This window comes from Diabrotica undecimpunctata, chromosome 5 (genome assembly GCF_040954645.1).
Source record: "Diabrotica undecimpunctata isolate CICGRU chromosome 5, icDiaUnde3, whole genome shotgun sequence".
Lineage (NCBI taxonomy): Eukaryota > Metazoa > Arthropoda > Insecta > Coleoptera > Chrysomelidae > Diabrotica > Diabrotica undecimpunctata.
The window spans coordinates 475,116-491,097 of NC_092807.1; the positions used below are offsets into that span (position 1 = coordinate 475,116).

The window sequence follows — 15,982 nt, forward strand, 5'->3', positions numbered from 1 at the left end:
AATCACTTTATGGACTAAAGCAAGCATCCAAAGTGTTGGAATATTAGAATAAATAAATATTTACTTAAAATGGGTTACAAAAGATCAGAGGCTGATTACTGTTTGTACACAAAAGTTTTTGAAGATGGGCAGATTATGTATTTTGTTAATATATGTAGATGATATTGTAATAACAGGACCAGATTTGAACAGAATTGAAGTAGACAAGGAAATGTTAATTAAAGAATTTGAAATTAAAGATAAAGGAGCATTAAAAAACTTTCTTGGATTAAAAATAGATTATGATAGCGAAAATGGTATTTTAAATACAAACCAAAGGAGATACTTAACAGGAATACTTAACAAGTTTAGATGAAATTGTCGCCTATTCGAGACAAAAAAAAACATAACCTAGTCTACAGTTAATTTAGTGGAGGCACTTTGTCCAGATCGTTACTCTCTTTAAGCACTATGACCCTATTAATTAACGGAAAATTTTCAGCAATTATCTCGACTAGTAAATAACCAATCAATTCTGGCTCGAGTGCCTGAATCTATTAATGAGGATTTAATACACAGTAACAACAGAGAGGGAGAGACAAAAGAGCAACGCCATTAGGTAAAAATTTTCCGTGTTTTAATATTAAGTGATCGTAAATCTATCGAAAATCCCATAATCCGAAGAGAGTGAAACCGCGACGCTGTCGATTCGGCGGCGCCGGGATGCCTGCCTATACGAAAATAGAAGCTTCTGGTTTCGAGCTGGAATGGAATTCCTCTGGAAACGATTGCGACGTTGTCACACCATTTTTGAAATGAACAATTATTAACTGAAATATGCAGTTTTGTTTTATATTATGTAAAAAATCATTATCTTAAATTTGTGATAGTGTACTTGTCTTTTATCGACTAGACCATCAAATAGAATTATTGATATGTAGAGTCATTATACGTAGTCGACAGTATGTAAGCCAAATATGACACAAAATAATAAGGCTTGAAAAGGCAAAACGCAGAAACAACTTATTTTTATTAAACTAAATTATAATTTTATAATAAATACCATTTTACAATTGGAAACTGATTGTTTGATCGACTCTGTTGATTTGGTGGAAAAGTTTTACACAAATTGTTAACATGTAAGAGGTCCATTAGGGGTAAAAGTTTTACAAACACTTGAAAATGTTATTAAAAATAATGTAGGATTTGAAATACTGCAAAATGTTTTAAAAACTTTTTTGGGTGAGTTTTCTGAATTGTATGACATTAAATCAAATTGCCGCATTTAAAATTTGCATCCATTACTATACTTCACATGAAACGAAGCTTTTCCTTATATAAACATATATTAACAGATAAGATTCAATCATTTCTTGTAGAAAACTTTGAAAAACGTATTATAGTTAACTCATTTCATATTATTAAAAGTAAATAATTAAAGCTTGAGCAAATATTCTCTACGAAACGCTATAAGTTTACACAGTTGGCATAGTTGGAAAATAACAGGCCCGATTTACTCCAGAAAAATCAAGAATTGACCAGATTCGTTCAATAAGACAGATCCTCGAGAAAACATTAAAATTTAGCATTAAAACCTATGACCAATGCGTGAGTTTGGTATACCAGAAAAGCTTATCCGATTAACGAGAATGACAATGTCTAACTTAAAAGCCAGCGTTAGGATACATGGAGAAAATTCTCGATCCTTTGAGATAAAGGATGGACAAGGAGATGCACTGGCTTGTCTCGTATTTAACATTGCCTTGGAAAAGGCAGTCCGAGACACACGAATTAGAGACGGCGGTACCATTTACAATAGATCGATAGTAAGATACTTTTCAAAATATTGGAGCTATAAACGATAAATGGCAGCGGCGCAAAATATTTAATTTCGAATTTTACCAGCTCTTTAATGAACCAGATGTCATAACGTTGATGATGATGATGAATTAAAGAGTGAACATTTTTATTATACAAATTTCTAGTTTTTTCCAATACAGTCTCTATTTTATTATATAGTAAAATTATATAAGGATATTTTAGATTTTAAGTTTCAGTCTCATTTTTTGTTTTAGTAATTGATTCTTTACAATAATTGGAATTTTAAATCCTCAAAAAGTAGTTTTAGTGCAACATTCAAAATATGGTTCAAATATTAAAACAAACACTAAAATGAGCAATTTTTAAAGATTTTCTGTGCATTTTATCAGCTCTTTAGTAAACAGTAAAGAACCAATAAGACAGAACTTTAGAGAGATATATCTCTCAAATCCATAGAGTTGGTATTGAACAAGTAATGGAAATAAAGTACTTAGGGATTATTCTGTTCATTATGGAGACGTTGGAAAAGAAGTAAGAAATCAAAGCCAACAAAAATAAAATTGCTAGCTTAACAAAACTCTTTTACTAATCAACTATAAAGTCTTGATGTTGAATAAAACTTGGCAACGCTGTGAAAATTCCGAAATACGATGAAACAGAAAGTGCCATGTGCTCGGATTAACCTCCCAGTTGAATTAAATTAAATGCGGAAGTAAAACGTTGTATTTCCTTATTTTTGTCCTTATTATAAGTGCCATTTACAATGACAGATTTTTCATTACCATGTTGAGAGAAAACCGCTGAAGTTTTGACAAAATCTGGAGATTTCCTTGTTCTTAAATAACACAATATCACTTTTATCCGTCGGCGTCGTTGAAAAACAAATTGAAATTGTTTTGGTAATGCTCTCGAAGAAGCACTGGTAAAAAAAACTATAAAATCAAAAGTATATAACTGAATAATACAAATAGTTTGTTTCAAATCCGTTTTAAAATCAACATTTTTTTACTAAACATCTCTGAATGACTTTAATGTGCTTATGTAAGACAAAAACAACCATTTAACACATAAATTACGATTTGGTGTTCATTATTTTAGTCTGGACCAAGTGAAAAATAGCTCAATAAAAATGTTGTTCTAGTTTTTAGCATACGGCTATTGGAAATTAGTGTTTGCAGCGTCTGTATTGAAGTTTCTTTTATTTATGGCCGATATTAACCCTAATTTGAGTGACCAAATTCCAAAAATTTTTGGCAGATATTGGAAAATACACTTCAAAAGAAAATTTGGTTTAATCATAAAAATCGCCAGTATAAAATATGGTTTGAGTCAATAAGTATGTTCAAATAAAAAATAGTTGAATTACAATACAAAAGGTACTCTCCCGTTAAGCTAGGCAAGATGCCCTTAAACCCAGAATTAAATTTTTTAAATGTTCTTGCATTCTATGTGAATAAAAAATAATGCTCAGCGCAATCTTAGCCCGCCAGCTCTCTCCCCCAACCCCTACCACCAAAAATATTAATTTTTCGTTTTTATTTTGTTTTAATTGGGGTAAAATCAATAACTTAAAAATTTCAAAAAATTCAGACGCATAGTAGAGGTTTTACAAAATTTGTCTTTTAAAAACACGTTTTAACATAACATAAAAATGCATTTTTTTTTAAACGTGTTTAGTTTTTTTTTGGGAATTTAGCTGTAGGTCCATTTTAAAATTTTTTTTCAATATTTTATGTATTTGATCAAAAACTGTATCTCTGATTTTTTCATATTTTTCCGTACGATGCGCCATGTTCAAAAATCTGAAAACTGTTTTTTCTCTTAGGGGTCTTTTCTCCATTTTATAGACTTCAAAATATATCAAATCCCCTAAAAAACAGTTTTTCGGATTTTTGAAAATAGTGCTTTGAACGGAAAAATCTGAAAAAAAAATCAGAGATATAGTTTTTGATCAACTACACAAAATAAAAAAAAATTATAAGCTATTTTGGAAAAAATGCATTTTTAGGTTATTTACAGTTACAGTATTGTGCGAATTAATGGAATCATTGTGACATTTTTCAATATTCACAGTTGGCAATGCTATCCACACATTTACAACTGACCAAGCATTAAAAACATAACCTTACTTTTCTCTTCTTTTTATTTGAGGGTGTTTAGGACATTTCCCACTTATTTTGTATTATTTTGTACTATTTTGTGTTGTTTTCGGTAATTAGTGAGTTTGTTTTGTTTAATTTTATCATGGATATTACGCTTAGGAAGCGTGAAAAAAGATTATCACGTTAAGTTAACATACTTCTTATGTTACAAAGAGAAATCACAAGAACATGTGGAGTGAGGGGGGTAGTAAGCAAGATTATAAAGCGTAAACGAGAAATGGGATCAATGGATGTGAAAAGGTTGGGAAAATGCGGAAGAAAGAAAAAAACAACACCAGCAGATGAAATATTTTTACTTCGAAAGAGCAAATTGGGCCCAAAAAATAAGCCAAAAGCTCCTACAGGATGTAGCAGCATCAGGTGTAGTGATTCATGACAACTGTTTGGAAAAGACTTTTGAAGAATGGTAGAAGGGCAATGCGTCCACAGAAAAAACAGCTTCTAACTGAAGGAATGAAGTAACAAAGGCTATTTTGGACCAAAAAATACTCTAATTGGACTGTAGACGACTGAAGAAAGGCCTGTTTACAGATGAAATTCACTTTATAGTTTAGGAACAGCGGTAAAAATTCGTCCAGGAAGTCTGACAACGAATTCCTTATACCATCTCATATTGATGAAACCGTAAAACATCCTTTTAAAAAAATATATTGGGGATTTTTTCATACATGTGGATTAGATTTTTGTTACCAATCGAAGACATGATGAACAAATAAAAATACAAATCCATGTTGGAACAGCGTTTGGACACAAAAAATGTTAGCCCCAAGGAGCGATTCTTCCAAAGGACTCTGTTTCCTGTTACAAGTCAAAGCAAATGATTGAATTTTTCAAAAATAAGAAGATTAATGTTTCAGATTGGTCCGGCAATTCGCCAAACCTTAACCCCATTGAAAATTTATGGGCCATTTGCAAAGCTAGACTGCGCAAAATCCACTGTAGTACCAAAATTGACAGAAGCGTTCATTCTGGTTTGGTTTCGAGATGGAAAGATATCTGGGAACTGTCAGAAGCTCGTAGAATCTATGGCAAAACGGGTAAAAGCAGTAATTACAGTCAAAGGGAGACATATTTAGTATTAAATGATATAGTTTACCTTTATAGTTTGGTCAAAATATAATTTTTTCTAAATAAACTGTTTTTTCATTAAAAAAGTCTATGATTCCATTCATTCACACAGTACTGTAAACTACAGGTCTATAAAAATGGAAAAATTGAAAAAATAAAACTATGAGAAAATTGATTTAGGTTATGACAATCTCAAAATATAATGATTACCCCCGCCAAAAACCATTAAAAATTGTGAAAAATATGGTTTTTATATAAAAAGGTGAAAATCCCCCAAAACCTCTATAAAAACAGTTTTTCGGAATTTTGAAGATGGAACTCCGTGCAAAAAAATCTGAAAAAATCAGATATATAAAATTTTTGATCTAATACACAAAATGGACCTCCAAAAAAACGTTATACGGGTAAAAAAATGAAAAAAATTTAATCATGTCAATGAGGGCGTTTTGCCTGTCGTAACGGGGGATACCCTTTACGTTTATGCTTCACGATAGAAAGTTGATGGAATTCTAAACACTATTAAAAAAGGTGTAGGAATCTGATCATTTGATAATAATACTGCAAGGGTGGAAAAGGTGTGGTCAAGTTGCAAAAGTTAGGATATGTTAGATTATTTGTTCTTACTAATATTTTCGTCCGTTGCACGTTTTAAGTGAATAAAAATTATATTAACATATGAGTGATGTTTTAAAATTTCTCATCCACCGTTTCTAAAACATCAATTCTATAATAACAGCTATCACCACATAGAACCTCAGATGACATATGACACTTCATAAAGGCCATTCTTCCAAACCTATCAGATAAAACATATTAATCTAATTAAAACAGCAGATTAATTAATAAAATCTGTACTTTTTTAGCACCACGTAGCTTCCTGGAATTATCTAAATTTGACCTTAGCGATAAAAATTCCCTTCTCGGAAAATATATCTGTTTTATTGCGTAATATGATATCGCTTTATTAATTTCACCTGTGTTCCACTTATCAATCAGCCTAATTACCATGAAGCTATATGAAAGAATTCCGCGAAAATTAATAAATTTGTTATAATTAATGGAAGGTTCAAATGTTTTTCTGTTGGAGCAGGTCGAGGGTTGATTTATGAAGACTCCCTTTGAGACTTTTTAATGACAATACCAATTACTTTTCAATGGAAAACCGATGAAAGAGAAAGGGGATTTAATATCAATTAGGTCTGGTATGGAAGAGTTTTTTAAAGGTAGAAAGTTTTTAAACTTAAGTGAGTTCTCTTCTAAAAAACTGCGTCCTAAACGTTACATAACTGTTAATCCCTTTAATTTATTCATTTTTTATCTGCTTTAATATTGAAAGTTGTGTTTTTTTATCATTTATGTAAATTAGTTGATTAACTTTATTTTATTACACAGTGACTTCAATTACTCGTGCCAATTACAATTTTTACATGGACTTTTTTTTCAAAAGAAAGAAATCCAATTTACTCAAATTACAAACAAAAGTACTTAGGATCGGTATAACAGGAAAATGGGAAATTTACATTAAATAACATTATGCAAGGATACTATTTATTAAAAAAAATGTGCAAAAAAACAAAATATGCAAAACTATGAACAACGGGTTAATGACACATAAGTATATTTATTTTATACCTAAAATTTAGCAAAGTGTTAAACATTATGGAGAACTCCAGTGCAGATTACCGTACCTTTTTCTACAACGAAAGGTTTTCTGCGAATCCCGTTAATCGTTTTGAGGTGTAAATTAGTTGAATGCATGGGCGCCCATGGGGGGGGGCAAGAGGGGGCAGTTGCCCCCCCCTATCATTAGTAATATTATTTAAAAAATCAGTACGTAATGTATGTAAGTATATTAAAAAAAAATACATTATTTACGCATATTGTGGCGAGACACTTGCAACAATACCTCAAAACAGCAAACAACCGGAAACTAATCTAGCGAAATACCAAGAAATGCGGTAGGTACTTCCTTAACAATGCCTCGAATGTAGCTACCTACCATAATAATATTGTACAATGCAAAGAGGGATTTTGAGATGTCGTAGGTATCAAGCCTTAATTGGTAGAAAGTGTACCTGTACCAACAATTTTAAACTTTATTTCGTCCCATGTCAAATGCAAAATTTACTCTCACAAAAATATATCCGCTTAATAAATGCTACACGTTTTTACTTGTTTGACTTAAATATTTGGTATAGTGGCCTAGTAAATTTTATTGAAATCAAAAATGTTTAAGAAACAATAATAGCAGATAACAAATTTAATTGCTCAACAAGATCAAGAGCACAGCAGCTTTCATGTGCCACATCTGATTCCACTTTTATAATTTCCCTAAATTTGATTTCCAAATATTCTTCTTTCTTAGAACGCATAGTAAACATTTTACAAACTAAATCAATAGATATGCTGGCAGTTAAAAATCATATACATTTATTTCTTGATATGATAACAAAGCACAGACAAGAAGCGGAAACAACTTTTAAAACAATTTTTGAAAAGAGTACAAATGATGCCGAATCTCTAAGTATTACCCTTGAAAAACCACGAATCGCTCCTAGAAAGCAAACACAACGGTCAAACCATGCGGTTAATTCCGCTGAAGACTTTTTTAGGGTGTCATTATTTATTCCGTACCTAGATTCTTTAATTAGTTCTCTTGGTGTCAGATTGGAAAAATCAAACCAATTTAGATGTAGAAGATATTTCAATGATAGAGCTACTAGACCATTGCTTATTTTACCCAGCTATAGCCCAAGCTATAGAAATTTCTCTGTGCCTTCCTCCCACTACATGCACGATTGAAAGATCATTTTCAACTCTTCGAAGGGTTAAAACCTGGATTAGGTCCACTATAAGTGAACAAAAATTAGATGGACTATGTATGATGAGCGTTCATAGAAATAAAATAGAAAACAATCGAAATAATTTTATTAAAAAAGTAATAGATGAGTTTGGACAAAACCCCAGAAACCTTCAGTTTTTATTTTCACAAGATACAGAGCACTAGCCTTCAATATCAAGTTTACTTTTTACGTTTTGTTAGGTTTAACATTTTACCATTTTAGATTCTATTGGGAAATTATTCGTTTCAATAAATTATAATACATGCAACACTAACTGAAAAAAAAATGTTAATTTTTTTATAATAAATTATAACAAATAAATTTTTAATTAAATTTCTTCAATTGTTTACAACATAGTACAAATTTTTAATGTCAAATATAAATAAGTTGGCACCCAGCGAAGTATTTGAAGATTGCACACATTTGACTATTTATGCAATTTCGGCTAATCATGGTAGTAGAAGGGTGTACTGTACACCCTACCCTAACCCTTTCAACGTAGTACAGTTTTGAATATTTGTTTTAATTTCCTAGTAAAAGAAATTTTTCAATTCAGATATTATGTTACTTACATATTATTTAAACTACACTATTGCTTGTGTTGCATTTCGTATCTCAGAGTACCTGCTTTTTTTATTACTATTTTTTAACATCCTTGCTTAAAATTGATTTTTTTATTCCTACATAAAAATGTTGTTAATAATTTTTTGTTTAAGATTACTTTTACTTTTCTGGTATTTCTTTACTGTTTGTAAATCATGTTTATATTTTTGCATTTTTGCAATCGGCTATTTTAGTTTTTATTAAGTTGTATGGATCAAAATAAAAATTTGAGTTGACTTGCCCCCCCCCCCTGGATTTTGATATATGGGCGCCCATGGTTGAATGTACTGTAAGTAAAATTATATCCTTATTCCGAAGGTTAAGTTTCTTAACCAATCCTAAATATATAATTTTAATTACGACATTTATTTGTAAATGTAATTTTAAAAAATTAAATTTCTTTATGACTGGCAGTTTCAAAGCAAATTTATCAATGAAAGAACGACGTGGGAGTTACCGAACTGGTATGCTTTGCGAACTATTTTAAAATCAATAATTCTGTTTTTCTGGAGTGTATTTGGGTGTTAGTCATCCAGTAGGAATGCTGATATAAAAACTTAATGACCGCTGTTAGTAAACCATTGAGATTTTTAAATTGTTCCTCGAAATTAGGTTCATTGTGTTAGTTTTGGAAGGAAGAAGGATTATTAGGATGATGTAGGTATTTGAACCAAATCTATAGATTGTATTTTACTGTTATTTTGAATTCGAGTTTGAATTTTTTATTTTTGCTGGGTTTTGTTCCATATACTTAAGACTTTTAAGCAATTTTTATATATTTATACTGTCGGTTGACCTCTCTATATCATATTTTATTTCGTAACATTTCTACAATCGATTCTATATCTAAATGTTTGTTGCATAGTGCATTCAATGTTTGTGATATTGCACAGAAATAATATTCTTGTGAATAAATGACATAAATCTAACATGAATGGATAAAGAGGTTGACAATTTTAGAACAAAACGTCAGAAACTCACTCAACAATCCCGATGAATTCAAAATCACCCACAAAAGACGACCGGTACACCGGAAGAACTCCAAAACAAACACGACCAGCGGAACATTTGTTGACATTCTTCTGGATGACAAATCTCCCGAATTCCCCGGCGTTTAAGGAAAACAAATCTTACGCGATGGCCTAAAGCTGTTGCTGTCGAAACTCGCATATGATGAGGTCTAAAAAAAGTTCCAAAAAGCGACAAAAGAATCCGTGGCGCCTGATTTTTATTTGCTGCCAGCTCAAGTGGGTGCCAAACGCTCTCGAAATAATTTTTGGAAAGATGGACCGGGCCGCTGATGGGTCATTAAACAAAGATCATTGGCGTACGCATATAGCTCTTCAGCGGGATACGTAATCCAAAAAATTATGCAGTAATTGATGATTCGAACACTCTTGCCTTATATAAAGAAAAACATGTAAAAAAAGAATGTAATAAACTTGTATTCTTGTGTATATGCCACATCAAACTCTTTTTAATTGTTTTAAATTGCTTTCTAATGTTCTACATACCAAATTAAATATGACCGCTTTGGTAATATCTCATATCTCTTCATTTTTTTGTTGGCTTGTTCCTCTTTGATCCGTCTTTCGTCTTCACTTTTGCTTAAGTGTTAAGCGTGTTTCCATTTTAGGATAGCTAAATGGTTTCTAAATTTTGTTTTGCTACTTGTCTTTCATTCTTATTCGAAGCATACATGTTTCCATGTTTTACTTTCAGTTTCTCTTGTAAAGTGTAATACTTTCCTTAATCCTTTTTGTGATGTTGTGTTATTGAGTGATTCAGAATAACAGATAATTAGAAATAGATGTTAAGAAGTATAGGTTATGGTGCTGAAGAACGTAATAGAAATAAATATGCAATGTTTAAGCAGTATGTATTGATCTTGAATATAAAATAAAGCTAAGGAACAAAGAGTTTGAGAGTTTTAATCTGCAATCCGACAGGTTATGGGCCCAGAAAACTCTATAGAAATAAAATATGGCAAATACAGTAAAGAATATATTTAATATTGAACTTTTAAATGGGGCCAATTATTCTGCATGGAAATATAGAATTAAAGTTACAAATCTTACTCTCTTATTTTGGAAGAAAAAGAAGTTGGACAATGGATTACTACGGAGTTCAATGAGAATAATTATACATACGAGTCACAAAAGTTAGCAGCGAATCCGAAAGATAGAGCTTGTAGGTTAATAACTGTACAATGTATAGATGACAATCAATTAGAGATTATTTGAGATAAACCAACAGCTTATAATATGTGGTATGCTTTGTAAGAGCGATATGAAAAAAGAGGACTACCTGGACAAATGATTTTGAGAAAGAAATTAATATTTACGAAATTAAAAGAGGTCGATGATCTGGAGCAGTGTTTTAATAAGTTTGATGATGTAACAAGACATTTGAAAGCAACTAGAGTGGAAATCAGAGACGAAGATTTAGTATGTAACTTACTACTCTCTATGCCACCATTTTTCGAAACAGTTATTGCAATTCTAGAAAATTTGGTCCGAAAGAGTTAACAATTGAATTGGCAAAGAAAAAAGAAAGAAGGCATCTTTATTCAGTACTATATGATGGTCAAATAGATGGAAATGCATGCAGTAGAGTTAACGTGGAATAGATGAAATGGAAGGAGGCGAGTGATATGTTGTGTGAAAGAAAAATTATAATAAAACTGAAAGAAATATTTTATAAACTATTACAAGACTATCTATTATGTATGGAGCTGAATGTTAAACAGTTTAAAATAAGAAAGAACAACGAAAGCATCTGGTGAGAATGCTGAGATAAATTAATGAAGTGAAAAAAATTTAAACAGAGAATTTCGTAACGAATTTAATCCCTGTCTGACGACGCCACTGACTGGCGACATTATGACAGATATTAATAATTTTTGAAATAAAAATGTGGGAATTTAAAAACTGTGATTAATGTGTTGTTATGGAGACCGAAGCATATTTTCAAATGTTTGTTTAACATATTTGCTGCCTATAATTAACTTATTTGGTCTCAAATGACGCTGATTTTTGACAGGAAAGTGACTTTCACATACTTTTCTTAAACAAAAAAAGAAATTTTTATTCATAATAGTTACATAAAATTGGAAGACGTAGACAGAATAAAAATTTTGATCGCGTTATTTGAATTTTTAATTTATTTTGTATAAGAGGTATGCTTAACATTTGATCAATGCTCGGGGTGAGACTTATAGACAAAAAACAAACAAATGAATTAGAAGCAAAACCAAAGTAAAAGACGCAGGAAAACATGATGCCAAATTAAAATGGAGATTAAAACACGAAATACAACAATGGCGGAACAATGGTTAGGAAAGAGAGGAAGAGGAAGACTACAAATGAGGGGCTGACGATATTAAGAAGATAGGAGGACACAACTGGAAGCAAGTGACACAAAATAGAAAACACTTGATTGATTTGGGGAGGCCTATGTCCAAAGTTGGATTACTTAAGGCTGAAGAAGAAGAGGTATGTTAACATAACGAAACTTTAAAATGGAAGTATATAATTAGCTAAAATATGTTGTAGTGAAGGGGACAAAAACATTCTATTTTCCATTTTGTCACCATATATTTGTAATATTTTCTTAATTATATTTAATGTGAAGTTTATTTATATTGTTGCGTCTGTCAAAAACTATTATCGTGAAACTTACAAAACGTAGAGTGATATAATATTAAAATATTGTGAAAAATATCCAAACAATTCACAAGGAAAAAAAGCCTCAGTATTAAAAAAACAATAAGTATTGATGCTTTCTATTAAATATTAGAAAATTATTCAAAAAATTGACAAAAATATTTAAAGAAACTTAAAATGTATCCAGTAATACAGTATGTTTGTTGGTAGTTTCTAGAGAATCAACTTTTCTGGATTTGTTCCACTTTTGACTTGTTATATTTTATAGAATGTGTTAAATATTTGACATATTATTATAATGCTAAAAACAGACTTGAGTGATAAGTATTTTTATTATTTTTGTCCATAATTAAATTTTGAATAACAATTTTTATATTTCTATAAATATAGACTATTTTTTTAATTAATGATGAAATAATTGTATAATAGGGATCCAAAATAAACGGCAGGACAATTAATGAATAAATAAATAACACTATTGAATATAAATTGTTAAATTTTGACATGATATAGTTTCTTTACAATTAAATAACAATTAATCTGACATTTTAACTATTCTTGACAAAATTTTAATTAATAACACATTCATTTTACCGTCAGATCGTTAATTATATGTTTTTGTATTGTTAAAGTGATGGCTCACTACTTTTAACCAAGAAAAGTTGTTCTCTTTGATCTGGCCCTACCAAATTTGTCGTTGCAGGAAGTAAATTGATAAAAACACTAACACACGAGTACTCACGTCCACAATCTGGGCGATGTACCCTCTGGGCACTGCACAAAACAGGGTTTTCAACAGTTTTGAAACTTTAAATTCACAGACAAAATCGTCGCGGATGCACCAACCTGTGGCTGGGGGTGAGAAACTTCGGTAAGACTGAGAGCGAGAACTTCGGATGTGATCGACTGAATGAATGGAACGTCGCGGCGCGATAGCTTTTATGAGTTTTCGTCGCCGTGGAAACGGCGTCTCTCCATGTGTCAAGGTAAGGTAAGGGGGAATCGGTGCGACTTTAGGGAAAAGTCAGATTTTTACGCGGAAAATGCCGGGATTGTGCCGATAGCCTTGGAATTTTCGTTTGGTTCATTATTATGCGTCTAGTTCAGAGTTTCAACTCAAGTATTTGACTTTTTGGTAAATTATACTTTAGTTTTCAATCGGTATGATTTTATTGTTTTATTTTGTTGTTTTTATTTGCTATTTTATTATTGCTACCGGCAGATAATGGTCGCTGTTTATTTTGGATCCGCGTCTTACTCTTACATCAGTTATTTTCTTTTTGTTTTAATTTTCTGTCAGTATAGATAGATAGATACGTAACAATTTTTACATAGTAAATACTACATTTCATGTCACAATAAAATATCACATATAAAGTCACTTATGTATATATAGGAAATAAGTAAGAAATAATACAAAAACACATAATATAACACAGACAGTGAAAAATAGAAATATAAAAATATGAAACTATCAAAACAAACAATTCAGTTGGGTGTTAAACAGTTTTCATAAAAACGACCACACTAGTAGCTCTAACAAAGTTCTGTATACTATAGAACAGTGTACCAGCAAGAAGTGTTATGCGAAATACACAGATTATAATCTATTGTATTAAGTTGTGAAATATATAATCTGGAATATGGTATAATGATATAACTTTTGTTTCTTGTATTGCGAAGGTAAAGGAAGAATGCCATATTTTTTAAACAAGGGTTTGCAGCTGGCGCGATATTCTGCTGAGTCATTAATTCGGATTGCTGCTTTTTGAAAAGTGAAGATGTTATATGCATAGGACGAGTTTCCCCAAAGAATTATGCACTATGTCAGGATACTATGAATCATTCCTTCAATATGGTGCGACCAGTTCAACCTTTTATCCATAGTAAGACCTAGTTACTTTACTGGTTCAGATGGTTTAACACATCTATCGGTACTAAATATTATTGTCTGAGTTTTCTGCTCGTTTAACTTAAGTTTGTTATAGTTATACCAGGATTTAGATTTTTCTAATATTTCCCGACTTTAATCAGTTTTACTTCTACATAATAAAACGAAATTTGATTTATGAAAGAACAGAGATATATTTTCTTATATACATTATAAAAATGAGTATCATGATTATACGGATGATTATGATCACCCGTCGCCAGTTTACCAGGATAGTTTTCTAAAACACTATGTTTTCTAAAACACTAAATAATAATCCTGCTATCGGCATGTAAGTAGTATTTATTGGTTATTTATTTATTTCATTTCAATTTACTAGATTCTTTTGTGTCGTTTATTTTACTTTGTCTGTTTTAAAAGTCATATTTAATAATCACATACAGCCGGAAAAATGAAAGATTACCCATGAAGGATCATATCAATCACTTATTTTGTATTTTCTTTTTTTTTTCTATAAATAACAAATGTTTGTTATAGAAAAAGACAGCAAATACAAAATAAGTGATTGATATGATCGTTTATGGGTAATCTTTCATTTTTCCGACTGTATATATAATACTGCTGGCATAATTGCTGTATTTCCTTTACCAGCAAGGACCCTAATACGGGTTTTTGTAATTTCAGCATTTAGTTTTCCATGTACCGTTTCCATGTACCAAAAACAAACATTATTCAAGTATACGCTCCTACAGCGGACGCCCCAGAAGAAATCATAGAAGAATTTTACAATGACCTTACTAATATTGTCAAAAGGATTCGAAAAAACGAAATAATACTAATAATGGGAGACTTTAATGCCAAAGTTGGCAAAGGACAAAGTGGAAATTTAGTGGGATCCTTTGGTCTAGGGGAACGTAATGAACGAGGAGACCGTTTGATTGAATTTGCAACTGAAGAACAGCTCGTAGTGACAAACACCTTTTATGATCTTCCTCCAAGACGACTATATACGTGGAAATCTCCCCAGGATACTCCAGATCACACAGTACGAAATCAAATAGACTATATTCTTATTAACAAACGATTTAGAAACTCTATAACATCTGTTAAAGCGTACCCGGGATCCGACATAAATTCGGACCACAATCCACTTATCGCCACAATGAAACTTAGTTTAAAGAAAGTTCAAAGACCAAAAATTATGAAGTACGATATTAACCAACTGAAAAATAAAACAGTAAAGGAAAAGGTACAAAAACGCCTAAAAGAAAAAACGTGGGCTCGTACAGAAAAACCATGGGCCCGTACAGAAACAGATAACACAGATAAAGAACTAGAAAATTTGCACAAAGTAAGTCAAGAAATAACAGAGAAATACTTAAAACCTGAAAGAACAAATAAAAAGGAATGGATGACGGAGGAGATTCTATGTATGATGGAAGACAGAAGAAACGCTAAAGATAATAAGAATTACTACAACAACATAAATAACGAAATAAAAAAGGCTATTAAAATAGCAAAAGAAAATTGGTTTAGCTCGAAGTGTACAGAGATAGAGTCATTACAACAAAAACATGATTCATTTAACCTCCATAAAAAGATTAAAGAAGCGGCAGGCTTATATAAACACAAGAACACTGGATTCCTGACAGATAATCAGGGAAACATAGTACTGGAAATAGAGCATAAAAGAGATATTTGGATTAAATACGTAGAAAAAACTTTTGAAGATATACGAAGTAACACTGGTATTACAACAAACACCAATTGCGAATCTGGACCACCATTTACAGTCGAAGAAGTAAAATATGCCATCAAAAGCACCAAAGGTGGTAAAGCAGTAGGCCCTGATAATTTTCACTCAGAATTCTTAAAACTTATGGACTATGATGGCATAAAATGGTTGACAAATATATTTAACAGTATATATGATACGGGCGTGGTTCCCCA

General features: G+C 31.2%; 1 protein-coding gene across 1 annotated transcript in view; it reads right to left on the reverse strand.

The window, feature by feature from the left end:
- LOC140440959 (ras-related and estrogen-regulated growth inhibitor-like protein) overlaps nt 1–13,048 on the reverse strand; it is a 38,706-nt gene extending 25,658 nt beyond the window's left edge. Inside the window, exon 1 of the mRNA XM_072531317.1 lies at nt 12,884–13,048. The gene's annotated coding sequence lies outside the window, so the exon portion shown is untranslated. The remainder of the gene's footprint in view (nt 1–12,883) is intronic.
- Nucleotides 13,049–15,982: the final 2,934 nt, after the last annotated feature.